Here is a 14,823-nt window from a genome sequence, read left to right as displayed (position 1 = left end):
TTTTCCTCATGCTGTCTTCCCTCCTTTTTATTTATTTTAACCACCAAGGACATGGTGATAATTGCAGATGGAAGTAAAGGGCAGAGGCAGACACGTTTGCATGCACACAAGAACACAGTGCACATACAGTATATGCAAATAAACATACAAATGACCAAATGCATCTTTCCACATATGCAGACATACGGTATCTGTCTGTGTGTGTGATGCGTACAGTATGTGTGTCAGCTGAGGAGCTATCGGAGTGGTGGGTGTGACCTCTGAGTGTGTGTGTGTGACCATATGTGGGGTGTGACTTGCTAGCTTCTGGTTCTGGACAGACGGAGTATATTAGATTGTGGAGTCAGTCACATGGAAGAGCACCGCAACAGAATGGCACCCTATTCCCTAAATACAGTAGGAAAAAGGGAGCCATTTGGGATAAAGACAGTATGCAACCTCCTCTCTCTCTTCCTATCTTTCCTTCTCTCTCGTTATGACATATGAATGGCTTTTTATTCCAGGTGCTGGAAGGCTTAATATTACTAATTCATTGTGTTCTGCGTGAAAACAAAGCTGTGGAAGCAAAATGGCTGCCTTTTTAACATTAGTATCTTTAAGATTGCTGCATTTGCTTGTTGTAAACACTGAAAGATACACTAAGTGAAAGGCTATGATAACCACGTTGGGAATAAGCTAGCTACTGACTGTTTATGTGTGTGGTTCTGCTGTGCTGAACCATCTGAAAAGTCAGAAAGTCAGTTGAGTGAAAATAAAGTTCTTCAACATCATTATCTTCCAAACTGCTTTAGCTCGCAATGCCTCATTACAGCCCTGCGTGCGTTTTTCTCTGTCTGCCACTGTTTGTGACCCCTCCGTCTCCCTCTTTCAGTCACCCACTCCACCACCCCTCGCTATGATGGAAGTTCATTTACGTCCCAATCTGGGTGCCTCCTACTCAAATTAGGAGAAAAACCTCTCCCAGAAATCAATCCAACAGCCAGACGTGCATTCACAATGGCCCCTGATCAATTTCTATTGAAAATGTAATTAAAGCGTCACCGGGGGAAGAGCGCAGCCACATGTGCAATGAGCATGGCCACCAGGCGTCCTCCACAAGTAGATGCGGGGCCCTTCATCCTCCGTCCTCCTTGATATCACTTCATAATGAAATAGAGAGCAAAGGAGGGGCACTATGTTCAAAAGTAGTGCACTAGGGAATAGGGTGCCATTTGGGATGCACACGGGGACTATGCTTCAGTGTTACGGCCACTAGCTCTATAGGAGACATTTGGTATTTTGTGGAGCGCATTTCTGTTCTGTAGGGCATCCCATAGTCAAAAAATAAATAATTGGTTACGAGACAATAGTTTGGAAAGGCAACATCAACCAAATCTGCAAGATAAACTGTTGAACATTTGAGCGTGTGTGTGTGTGGGGGGGGGGGGAGCAGAGGTCTTTGTTTGGGAGGGGTTGGATGAGTGAGTGAGTGACAAAAATTTAGACTTCCTACTACAGGCCATTGTTATGGGTAACAATCCTTCGTAGACGTGCTTATATTATTACACATATTATTTGTCAACAGTGGGAATATTCTTTTGTTCTTTAAAAAAAAGAAATAACTAAATGCAGTAAAACCGAGGCGAAGGCATTCGAAATGATGCTGCCTGCGGATCTGGTTCTGTACTGTAGGTGGCATCGTGCTCTTTTTAAAGGATGGGCCCCTATCTCGAGTGGCGCGGCAGTCTAAGGCACTGCATCTCAGTCTGTGCAGGCCAGTCAATTTCTTCCACACCGACCTAAACAAACCATTTCTGTATGGACCTCACTTTGTGCACGGGGGCATTGTAATGCTGAAACAGGAAAGGGCCTTCCCCAAGCTGTTGCCACAATGTAGGAAGCACAGAATCGTCTAGAATGTAATTGTATGCTGTAGCGTTAAGATTTCCCTTCACTGGAACTAAGGATCCTAGCCCGAACTATGAAAAACAGACCCAAACCATTATTCCTCCTCCGCCAAACTTTACAGTCGGCACTATGCATTGGGGCAGGTAGCGTTCTCCTGGCATCCGCCAAACACAGATTTGTCTGCCGGACTGCCAGATGGTGAAGCATGATTAATCACTCCACAGCAGTGGTTCGCAAACATTTTATAGTCCCCTACCCGTTCAAACATTCAACCTCCAGCTGTGTACCCCCTCTAGCACCAGGGTCAGCGCACTCTCAAATGTTGTAGTTTTGCCATCATTGTAAGCCTGCCACACACACACTATACCATACATTTATTAAACATAAGAATGAGTGAGTTTGTCACAACCCGGCTCGTGAGAAGTGACAAAGAGCTCTTATAGGACCAAGGCACAAATAATAATCAATCATTTTATTTAACCATCTTACATATAAAACCTTAAATGTGTTCATTGAATTCATTCATTGATTCATTTTCACAGAACCACTTGTTGCAATTTCGAGGAGGCTCTCTTGTTCAGATATCGGTAAGTGGTCTGGAGGCAGGGCATGAAAGGGATAACGAATCCAGTCGTTTGTGTCATCTGTTTCGGGAAAGTACCTGTGTAATTGCGCACCCAGCTCACTTAGGTGCTTCGCTATATCACATTTGACATTGTCCATAAGCTTGAGTTTATTTGCACACAAAAAAATCATACAATGATGGAAAGACCTGTGTGTTGTCCTTGTTAATGCAGACAGAGAAGAGCGCCAACTTCTTAATCATAGCCTCAATTTTGTCCTGCACATTGAATATACTCGCGGAGAGTCCCTGTAATCCTAGATTCAGATCATTCAGGCGAGAAAAAACATCTCCCAGATAGGCCAGTCGTGTGAGAAACTCGTCATCATGCAAGCGGTCAGACTAGTGAAAATTATGGACCGTAAAGAAAACTTTAAGCACGTCTCTCAATTATTTATTTTTTGTCAATACTTTGCCCCCTGATAACCAGCGCACTTCTGTGTTGTAAAAACGTTACATGGTCGCTGTCCATTATATTGCATAGTGCAGAAAATACACGAGAGTTCAGGGGCCTTTCTTTAACAAAGTTAACCATTTTCACTGTAGTGTCCAAAACATATTTCAAGCTGTCAGGCATTCCCTTGGCAGCAAGAGCCTCTCGGTGGATGCTGCAGTGTACCCCAGTGGCGTCGGGACCAACTGCTTGCACGCACGTTACCACTCCACTATGTCTCCCTGTAATGGCTTTTGCGCCATCATTACAGATACCAACACATCTTGACCACCAAAGTCCATTTGATGTCACAAAGCTGTATAGTACTTTCAAAATATCCTCTCCTGTTGTCCTGGTTTCCAGTGGTTTGCAGAAGAGGATGTCTTCCTTAATTGACCCCCCATAAACGTAACGGACATATACCAGGAGCTGTGCCAGGCCCGCCACGTCTGTTGACTTATCCAGCTGTAACCAATAGAATTCACTGGCTTGTATGCGAAGCAATAATTGTTTCAAAACATCTCCTGCCATGTTACTGATGCATTGTGAAACAGTGTTGTTTGATGAAGGCATTGTCTGTATAGTTTTTTTGGGCCTTTCCCCCCAGCATTGTCCCAGCCATATCCGCGGCAGTAGGAAGAATTAAGTCTCCCACAACAGTATGGGGCTTGCCTGTCCTAGCCACTCGGTAGCTCACCATAAGACGCTTCTAGACCCTTCTTATTAATGCTATCTGTTGCTTTAATACATGTCTTACTACTCGAAAGTCATCTTAATTCTCGCTCAAACTCCTGTGGCTTATTTTTCAAATTGGCATGTTTTGTTTCTAAATGTCTGCGCAACAGTGAAGTTTTCATTGAGTTGTGAGATAGTACTTTTGCACATATAACACACTGTGGCTGAGGAAAGGCACTACTCCCAATATAAGTGAATCCCAAATCAATGTAGTTCTCATCATATTTGCGCCTCTTCAATGGTCCAACGTCCCTGTCTGTTCGGTGCTTTCCCGGGTAAGGGGGCAGTAGCTCTTCGGCTGCATCAGATTCACAACTGTCAGTGTCCATGCTCGATGGGCTAACAACAAATGTAGAATTACTGATGCTAGCATTGGATGTGCTCGTGGAAGCAGAACAACTTGTGTCGTCGACAGGTGCAGGTGCAGTACTACCAGTAGAGCTGGTATGTGTCTCTATGGACGCAGGCCTTACTACTTTTAACCATTTATACATTTTCGAGCAAACGGAATGAGCAGCAGCTACATTTGGCTACATACGACAGTTAGTGGAATTCCCGCAAGAGAGTAACGGTTAATGTGATCGGATGTTAATTATTTGACTAGGCTACCTGTATTTGACATCGTGTTATTATTTTGCTTAACACTAAATGGTTTAATTACATTTTAGGCAGTGAAACGAGGCTACTCAAGCGAGAAAAAAACCTCACAAATGCATAACCCCGTTGGAAAATATAAATGGACTGTTTGAAAATGTGATTAAAAAAAATGTGAATCACATGTTTATTTGGCGTACCCCCGATGGTATTGCACGTACCCCCAGAGTCCACCGGTGGAAAGCTTTACACCACTCCAGACAACTCTTGGCATTGCGCTTGGTGATCTTAGGTTTGTGTGCCGCTGCTCGGCCATGGAAACCCATTTCATGAAGCTCCCGACTAACACTTCTTGTGCTGCCGTTGCTTCCAGAGGCAGTTTGGAACTCTGTAGTGAGTGTTGCAACTGAGGACAGACGATTTTTACGCACTACACGCTTCAGCATTTGGCGGTCCCGTTCTGTGAGCTTGTGTGGCCTACCATTTCGTGGCTGAGCCGTTGTTGCTCCTAGACGTTTCCACTTCATAATAACAGCACTTACAGTTGACCGGGCAGCTCTAGCAGTGCAGAAATTTGACGAACTGGCTAAAACAAGCAATAGAAAACTGGTTGACATTTCTATTTAATCTACCAGAAAAGACAGAACAAATACCATAACAAATATTATGGTTAAACTCAAATATACTAATTGATCAAAATAATTTTTTGGGGGAGAAATAAAATCTAAAACGATATAATTTTGGTAAATTTTATCATAAATAGGACTGGTGGAGTTGTCACACATGCAGTTAACAAGAATATTTGGAAATGTCTGCTCTATCCAAAATTACAACCAATTTATTGCAATGTTACAGCAAAAATGGAGGAGGCAAGTGGAAAGGGGAGAAGGTAACCACTGCGCCGTCTCCTGGGTGGCGCAGTGGTCTAGGGCACTGCATCGCAGTGCTAGCTGCGCCACCAGAATCTCTGGGTTCGCGCCCAGGCTGGGCTGGGTTCGCGCCCAGGCTCTGTCGCAGCCGGCCGCAACCGGGAGATCCGTGGGGCGACGCACAATTGGCATAGCGTTGTCCGGGTTAGGGAGGGTTTGGCCGGTAGGGATATCCTTGTCTCAGTATGTAAAAATGTAATAAAATGTATGCACTCTACTGTAAGTCGCTCTGGATAAGAGTGTCTGCTCTTGGCCGGTAGGGATATCCTTGTCTCAGTATGTAATAAAATGTATGCACTCTACTGTAAGTCGCTCTGGATAAGAGCGTCTGCTAAATGACTAAAATGTAAATGTAAATGTAAAGAACTTATCTGTCGGACCTGCATTAAATACCAAAATTGGCTAAAGAAAAAATTGTGATAAATAAAGTATAACAGTTTCATTTAAGTACCAAAAAATTGACAGCTGTGCCGTACAGGTTGCAAAATAGTTGGGAGGAGATTTTCGATGTACCGATTCTATGGCACACGGTTTATGAAACATTTATACAAAACGATGCCAGATTCAAAACTTTGAGTTTTACCATTTAAAATATAATACTAAATTCTTGCAACCAATAGAATGTTATAAATATGGGGGATACAACCATCCCAGTTCTGTTGATTTTTTTGCAAAGAGACAGAATCATTAGATCATTTGTTTTGTTACTGCTTGTTTTTGGACACATGTTCAATAACGGCAGAAAAATTGCAACATTTACTTGGAGCTAACTCTGCAAATAGCACTGCTGGGTGATTTGAAAAGTCATAGTCAATCAAATCAATAATATAATAATACTCTTATATTTCATTTACAAGCTATGAAACTATGAGAGTAGAAAGGTTCAGAACATTTGTAAAAAATACCAGCACAGTAGAAACATATATGGTAGTTACAAATTAAAACTGGATGGTCTTCAGTGAGGTTAGCTGAAGGCTGGGACTAAAAACAAACCAAAATAACTAACGTAAAATATACTGTCCATGAAATGAATGTAGTATGTATAAGCTGGAAGTGGAAGCCTAAGTATTGTTGTCCATTAGCTTACTCCAATTAAGGGAGGGGTGGCAGGGTTTGGGAAAAATAATAAAGAAGGAAAATATATTTAAAGATATACAGTACCAGTCAAAAGTTCGGACACACCTACTCATTCAAGGGTTTTTCTTTATTTCTCCAATTTTCTACATTGTAGAATAATTGTGAAGACATCACACTCTTGGCATTCTTTCAACCAGCTTCATGAGGTAGTCACCTGGAATGCATTTCGATTAACAGGTATGACTTGGTAAAAGTTAATTTGCGGAATTTTTATGTGTTTGAGACAATCAGTTGTGCTATGACAAGGTAGGGTGGTATACAGAAGATAGCCCTATTTGGTAAAATACCATGTCCATATTATGGCAAGAACAGCTAAAATAAGCAAAGAGAAACAACAGTGCATCATTACTTTCAGACATGAAGGTCAGTCTATCAGGAAAATCTCCATTTTGTTTTACATTTCTTCAAGGGCAGTTGCAAAAACCCTCAAGCGCTATGATGAAACTGGGTCTCATGAGGACCGCCACAGGAAAGGAAGACCCAGAGTTACCTCTGCTGCAGAGGATAAGTTCATTAGAGTTACCAGCCTCAGAAATTGCATCTCAAATAAATGCTTCACAGAGTTCAAGTTACAGACACATCTCAACATCAACTGTTCAGAGGAGACTGTGTGAATCAGACCTTCATGGTTGAATTGCTGCAAAGAAATCACTACTAAAGGACACCAATAAGAAGAAGAGACTTGCTTGGGCCAAGAAACACAAGCAATGGACATTAGACCGGTGGAAGTCTGTCCCTTGGTCTGGAGTCCAAATTTGAGATCTTTGTGAGACACAGAGTAGGTGAACGGATTATCTCTGCATGTGTGGTTCACACCGTGAAGCATAGAGGTGTGATGGTGTGGGGGTGCTTTCCTGGTGACACTGTCTGTGATTTATTTACAGTTCAAACACACTTAACCAGCATAGCTACCACAGCATTCTGCAGTGATCTGCCATCCCATCTGGTTTGCGCTTAGTGGGACTATCATTTGTTTTGGACAATGGCCCAACACACCTCCAGGCTGTGTAAGGGCTTTTTGACCAAGAAGGACAAGGTTCCGTTTTAGGACCACTATTGTTTTCACTATATATTTTACCTCTTGGGGATGTCATTCGAAAACATAATGTTAACTTTCACTGCTATGCGGATGACACACAGCTGTACATTTCAATGAAACATGGTGAAGCCCCAAAATTGCCCTCGCTAGAAGCCTGTGTTTCAGACATAAGGAAGTGGATGGCTGCAAACGTTCTACTTTTAAACTCGGACAAAACAGAGATGCTTGTTCTAGGTCCCAAGAAACAGAGATCTTCTGTTGAATCTGACAATTAATCTTGATGGTTGTACAGTCGTCTCAAATAAAACTGTGAAGGACCTCGGCGTTACTCTGGACCCTGATCTCTCTTTTGACGAACATATCAAGACTGTTTCAAGGACAGCTTTTTTCCATCTACGTAACATTGCAAAAATCAGAAACTTTCTGTCCAAAAATGATGCAGAAAAATGAATCCATGCTTTTGTTACTTCTAGGTTAGACTACTGCAATGCTATACTTTCCGGCTACCCGGATAAAGCACTAAATAGACTTCAGTTAGTGCTAAATACGGCTGCTAGAATCGTGACTAGAACCAAAAAAGTTGATCATATTACTCCAGTGCTAGCCTCCTTACACTGGCTTCCTGTTAAGGCAAGGGCTGATTTCAAGGTTTTACTGCTAACCTACAAAGCATTACATGGGCTTGCTCCTACCTATCTTTCCGATTTGGTCCTGCCGTACATACCTACACGTACGCTACGGTCACAAGACGCAGGCCTCCTAATTGTCCCTAGAATTTCTAAGCAAACAGCTGGAGGCAGGGCTTTCTCCTATAGAGCTCCATTTCTATGGAATGGTCTGCCTACCCATGTGAGAGACGCAGACTCGGTCTCAACCTTTAAGTCTCTCTGAGTCACTGGCTTACTGGTGCTCTTCCATGCCGTCCCTAGGAGGGGTGCATCACTTGAGTGGGTTGAGTCACTGACGAGATCTTCCTGTCTGGGTTGGCGCCCCCCCTTGGGTTGTGCCGTGGCGGATATCTTTGTGGGCTAAACTCGGCCTTGTCTCAGGATGGTAAGTTGGTGGTTGAAGATATCCCTCTAGTGGTGTGGGGGCTGTGCTTTGGCAAAGTGGGTGGGGTTATATCCTGCCTGTTTGGCCCTGTCCGGGGGTATCATCGGATGGGGCCACAGTGTCTCCTGACCCCTCCTGTCTCAGCCTCCAGTATTTATGCTGCAGTAGTTTGTGTCGGGGGGATAGGGTCAGTCTGTTATATCTGGAGTACTTCTCCTGTCTTATCCGGTGTCCTGTGTGAATTTAAGTATGCTCTCTCTAATTCTCTCTTTCTTTCTCTCTCTCGGAGGACCTGAGCCCTAGGACCATGCCTCAGGACTACCTGCGTGATGACTCCTTGCTGTCCCCAGTCCACCTGGCCGTGCTGCTGCTCCAGTTTCAACGGTTCTGCCTGCGGCTATGGAACCCTGACCTGTTCACCGGACGTGCTACCTGTCCCAGACCTGCTGTTTTCAACTCTCTGGAGACAGCAGGAGCGGTAGAGATAGTCTTAATGATCGGCTATGAAAAGCCAACTGACATTTACTCCTGAGGTGCTGACTTGTTACACCCTCAACAACTACTGTGATTATTATTATTTGACCATGCTGGTCATTTATGAACATTTGAACATCTTGGCCATGTTCTGTTGTAATCTCTAAAGGACTGGCCACCCCTCATAGCCTGGTTCCTCTCTAGGTTTCTTCCCAGGTTTTGGCCTTTCTAGGGAGTTTTTCCTAGCAACCGTGCTTCTACACCGGAATTGCTTGCTGTTTGGGGTTTTAGGCTGGGTTTCTGTACAGCACTTTGAGATATCAGCTGATGTAAGAAGGGCTATATAAATACATTTGATGGAGTGCTGCATCAGATGACCTGGCCTCCACAATCACCCGATCTCAACCCAATTGAGATGGTTTGGGATGAGTTGGACCGCAGAGTGTAGGAAAAGCAGCCAACAAGTGCTCAGCATAAGACTGTTGGAAAACCATTCCAGGTGAATCTGGTTGAGAGAATGCCAAGAGTGTGCAAAGCTGTCATCAAGGCAATGGGTGGCAACTTTGAGGAATCTCAAATATAAAATACATTTTGATTTGTTTAACACTTTTTAGGTTACTACATGATTCCATATGTGTTATTTCAATGTAGAAAATAGTAAAATAAATAAATGAATACGTCTGTCCAAACTTTTGAGTGGTACTGTATATATATATTTACCCAAAACATATTGTGGATTCGAAATGATGCAGACAATTACACTGATAGAAGCCACAATCAATCAGCAAAATATTAAATCTGATTTACCCACCCCACCCCCAAAAATAAAATAAAGATATACTGTATATCAATAAATAAACTCTGCAAGATCCATTAATCATAACATTTATGAATGATAATAATATATTTATTCATACATTAAACATTTATTTTTTACATCACATCATTTTTAAGGAGATGGGAGATGGAATATTGTATTATTTTGTATGTATGTTATTAGCACAGCAAATGTCATGGTAGACACATTTGGCTGCCATTTGAGTATCACAGCATTATTGGGCATGCTTATGGTTTTATACAAGACCCTTAGTCCAACCAGCCAGTTACCCTTTTAGCCCTGTGGTCTCCGCCAATAGTCTGAGTGTGTCCCAAATGGCAACCTATCGCCTATGTAGTGCACTACTTTTGACTAGGGCCCATAGGGACTTAGTTGACTCATATAGACACAACTAGCCTTCCTGGCAACAATTGTAAATTCAAAATAAACTGTAATAGATTTTAATAAATTCACACTTGAATGTTAAACATATATTTCAGAATAACATGTTGGGAATGAATCAAGTAAGTGTGTATTTTTTTTCTTTCATATAATTCATATAAACTTTTTCAAATTTTGGACTCGCGTTGCAGCTGAATTTATTTTCTCCTCTAATTTGAATATTATTTTGCTGACAGAATTCGGAACAAAGAAGGTAACTACAGCAACGAAATGATAAAAATATGATTCCACAGCTGACTCAGCGGGAGAGAGAAGTCTTAAACGATTCTGACTGACAGCAGTTAGGGGAGAGGAAAGAGGAGCGAGAGAGAGGATTGTAGGAGTATTGGCCTAAGCTGTGTCCCAAATAGCACCCTGTGCCCTATACACTGCACTACTTTGACCAGATCACTATATTATTCCACTATATAGGGAATAGGATGCCATTTGGGACGGGCCCCTCGTATCTTATTCAGACATCTCGTCCTGCTCCCTGTAACACTGTCAGACAGATGTTCAACAGCCTCGTCACTGCCCGACCTCATCACACCCCATAACGCAGAGGGACGCACAGGAGACACACACCACACACATGCATGCACACACAGGAGAGACACATTCCTAAAGTTCCCTAATCTTTCTGTCTCTCTGTCTCTCTCTCTCTCTCTCAATTTAATTCAAGGGGCTTTATTGGCATGGGAAACATATGTTTAAATTTCCAAAGCAAGTGAAATGGATAAACAAAAGTGAAATAAGCAATAAAAAGTGAACATTAAATATTACACTCACACAAGTTCCAAAATAATAGAGACATTTCAAATGTCATTATGTCTATATACACTGTTGTAACGATGTGTAAATAGTTAAAGTACAAAAGGGAAGATAAATAAACATACACATGGGTTGTATTTACAATGGTGTTTGTTCTTCACTGGTTGCCCTTTTCTTGTGGCAAAAGGTCACAAATCTTGCTGCTATGATTGCACACTGTGGTATTTCAACCAATAGATATAGGAGTTTAATCAAAATTGGATTTGTTTTCAAATTCTTTGTGGGTCTGTGTAATCTGAGGGAAATATGTGTCTCTAATATGGTCATACACTTGGCAGGAGTTTAGGAAGTTTAGCTCAGTTTCCGCCTCATTTTGTGGACAGTATGCACATAGGCAGACCTGGCTCTCAAGAGAAGACAGGCTATGGCAACCTTTCTCAATAGCAAGGCTATGCTCATTGAGTCTGTACATAGTCAAAGCTTTCGTTAATTTTGGGTCAGTCACAGCGGTCAGGTATTCGGCAACTGTTTACTCTCTGTTTAGAGCCAAATAGCATTCTAGTTTGCTCTGTTTTTTTTGTTCATTCTTTCCAATGTGTCAAGTAATTATCTTTTTGTTTTCACATGATTTGATTGGGTCATGATTGTCCTGGGTCTCTGTGGGGTCTGTTTGTGTTTGTGAACAGAGCCCCAGGACTAGCTTCCTTAGGGGACTCTTCTCCAGGTTCATCTCTCTGTAGGTGATGGCTTTGTTATGGAAGGTTTGGGAATCCCTTCCTTTTAGGTGGTTGTAGAATTGAGCGCTTCTTTTCTGGATTTTGATAATTAGCGGGTATCGGCCTAATTCTGCTCTGCATGCATTATTTGGTGTTTTACGTTGTACCCAAAGGATATTTTTGCAGAATTCTGCGTGCAGAGTCTCAATTTGGTTTGTCCCATTTAGTGAATTCACAACCATAAAGGGCAATGGGTTTTATAACTGATTCAAGTATTTTTTGCCAGATCCTAATTGGTACGTCAAATGTTATGTTCCTTTTGTTGGCATAGAAGGCCCTTCTTGCCTTGTCTGTCAGATCGTTCACAGCTTTGTGAAAGTTAACTATGGCGCTGATGTTTAGGCAGAGGTATATATCAGTTTTTGTGTGCTCTAGGGCAACGGTGTCTAGATGGAATTTGTATTTGTGGTCCAGGAAACTGGTCCTTTTTTGGAACACCATTATTTTTGTCTTACTTAGATTTTTTGTCAGGGCCCAAGCCTGAAAGAATCTGTGCAGAAGATCTAGGTGCTGCTGTAGACCCTCCTTGGTTGGGGACAGAAGCACTAGGTAATCTGCAAACAGTAGACATTTGACTTCAGATTCTGGTAGGGTTAGGCTGGATGCTGCAGACTGTTCTAGTGCCTTTGCCAATTCGTTTATATATATATTGAAGAGGGTCGGGCTTAAGTTGTATCCCTGTCTCTCCCTATTGCCCTGTGGAAAGAAAAGTATATTTTTTGCTAAATTTAACCGCACACTTTGTGCACATGGATTTTATAATGTTGTATGTTTTTCCCCAACACCACGTTCCATGAATTTGTATAGCAGACCCTAATGTCACATTGAGTCAAACGCTTTCTTGAAGTCAACAAAGCATGAGAAAACTTTGCCTTTGTTTTGGTTCGTTTTTTTTCTTCTGTCAATTAGGATGTGCAGGGTGAATACGTTATCTGTCATAAAGTAATTTGGTAAAAAGCCAATTTAACATTTGCACAGCACGTTGTTTTCACTGAGGAGATGTACAAGTCTGCTGTTAATGATAATGCAGAGGATTTTCCCAAGGTTGCTGTTGACACATATCCCACGGTAGTTATTGGGATCAATGTCTCTCCACTTTTGTGGGTTGGGGTTATCAGTCCTTAGTTCCAAATATTGGGGAAGATTCCAGAGCTGAGGATGATGTTAAAGAGTTTAAGTATAGCCAATTGGAATTTGTGGTCTGTATATTTGATTATTTCATGAAGAATACCATCAACACAACAGGCCTCATTGTTGTTAATTTTCTTAGATTGTATGCTTGACAGTTTTTTATTTGATAGGGAAGCAGAATGGTCAAATATACTGTTTAGGCTTTCTACTGCCAAGTTTACACCTTCACTATTACAGTGAAATGATTTGTCCAGGAAGTTGTCTAAAAAAGCTTGAATTTGTTGTTGCCTAATTGTTTTTTGGTAGGTTTCTACACTACTTTCCTTCCAACTATAGCATTTCTTAATATTGTGCCGTTCATTTGGCTTTGATGCCTCAGTTTTGAATATGGCTCTGTTCAGGTAGACTGTGATTTTGCTGTGATCTGATAGGGGTGTTAGTGGGCTGACTGTGAATGCTCTTAGAGACTCTGGGTTGAGGTCAGTGATAAAGTAATCTACAGTACTACTGCCAAGGGATGAGCTGTAGGTGTACCTACCATAGGAATCTCCTCGAAGCCTACCATTGACTATGTACAGACACAGCGTATGACAGATCTGCAGGAGTTGTGACCCATTTTTGTTGGTTGTTTTGTCATAGTTTTGTCTAGGGGGGGCATATTTGGGAGGGAATACTGTTACCTCCAAGTAGGTGTTTGTCCCTCTGTGTGCTGAAGGTGTCAGGTTCTTGTCTAGTTCTGGCATTTAGGTCGCCACAGACTAGTACAGTATATGTCCCTGGGCCTGGAAATGGTAGATCTCCCCCTCTAGGATGGAGAAGCTGTCATCGTTAATGTATGGGGATTCTATTGGGGGATATAGGTAGTACAGAGTGGGTTAGGTCTGCTCTATACCAAATTAGCATACCTCCTGAGTTTCTTCCCTGTTTCACCCCTGTTAGTTTGGTGGATGGGACTACCAGCTCTCTGTAACCTAGAGTGCAACCAGTGGGTCCGTCTCCTCTATACCATGATTCTTGTAGGATGCCACGTCTGTATTTACAATTTCTTTGATGAAGTCTGGGTTCCTGCTCTTTAGGCCAAAGGCAGATGACCTCAGACCTTGTATATTCCAGGAGGAGATAGTAAAAGCTTTGTGTTCCATAGTATCTAGTGTTGTTTTCGTGTGATTTAGGCCCGGACCATTACAGTAGGTGTGAGCAGAGCATGTTGAGCATCTGATACATTACCTCTCAGGTTACAGGATGGGGCTTTGGGGGGGTTGCATTAGTGGGGCTTGGGCCTGTTAATCTGTTCACGGCCAGGGCATATGTGAGTCTCTCTGTCACTCTCTCTCACACACTCACACACTCACATACACTAGGCAGACAGGGGCTTATCGCCTTAATCAACAAACACAGCAAATGTGTGCTCCAGGTCGCCGCCGGAGACCGAGGCGTTGCCATGGCACAGATACAGAAAGAGCTTCTGTGTGTGCCATATTACAAACTCATACCCCTCTCTATGCCAAGGTGAGCAGCTGGGGATGGGGGAGCATGAAAAGAAGCCGAGAACAGAGAAGAGCCCCCCCCCTTGGGGACTCTGAGGCTGGACTGCTCCCCACATAGCCTACGGGTTTGTCCCAAATGACACCCTAGTCCCTATGAAGTGCACTACTTTTGATAGGGCTCTGGTCAAACACATTGCACTATGTAGGGAATAGGGTGCCATTTGGGACGCATGCTATGTATGTTTCAGGCAGACACTGACTCAAACACAGCTAGACTAACTAGGGGTGGGATGCCAGCCTAACCCTGTGCATTATTATGCCTCTAATTTGCTTCTTTCCATTCATTTCCGGCCCATTACTGTGGGGTAAGCAGGGCCGGGTGGTGAAGGGAGAGGAGCAGAGGGGAGCTCGGGGGGAGAATATAGATAGAATATAACTGCTTGCTTGGGATGCGGGAAGAGACCATACCCACCAGGCCTAGCGAACCACTGGGGCCT

The 14,823-nt window shown here is 42.7% G+C and overlaps 1 protein-coding gene across 1 annotated transcript in view; it reads right to left on the bottom strand.

Annotated features, from left to right (window-relative positions):
* The window catches only part of LOC139583769 (cadherin-6-like), an 86,005-nt gene that overhangs the window by 26,779 nt on the left and 44,403 nt on the right, over positions 1-14,823 (bottom strand). The gene's annotated exons all lie outside the window — the stretch shown is intronic.

Source organism: Salvelinus alpinus, chromosome 8 (genome assembly GCF_045679555.1).
Source record: "Salvelinus alpinus chromosome 8, SLU_Salpinus.1, whole genome shotgun sequence".
Taxonomy (NCBI): domain Eukaryota; kingdom Metazoa; phylum Chordata; class Actinopteri; order Salmoniformes; family Salmonidae; genus Salvelinus; species Salvelinus alpinus.
Note: the sequence above shows the minus strand (reverse complement) of the source record. Positions and strands in the feature narration are given on the sequence as shown.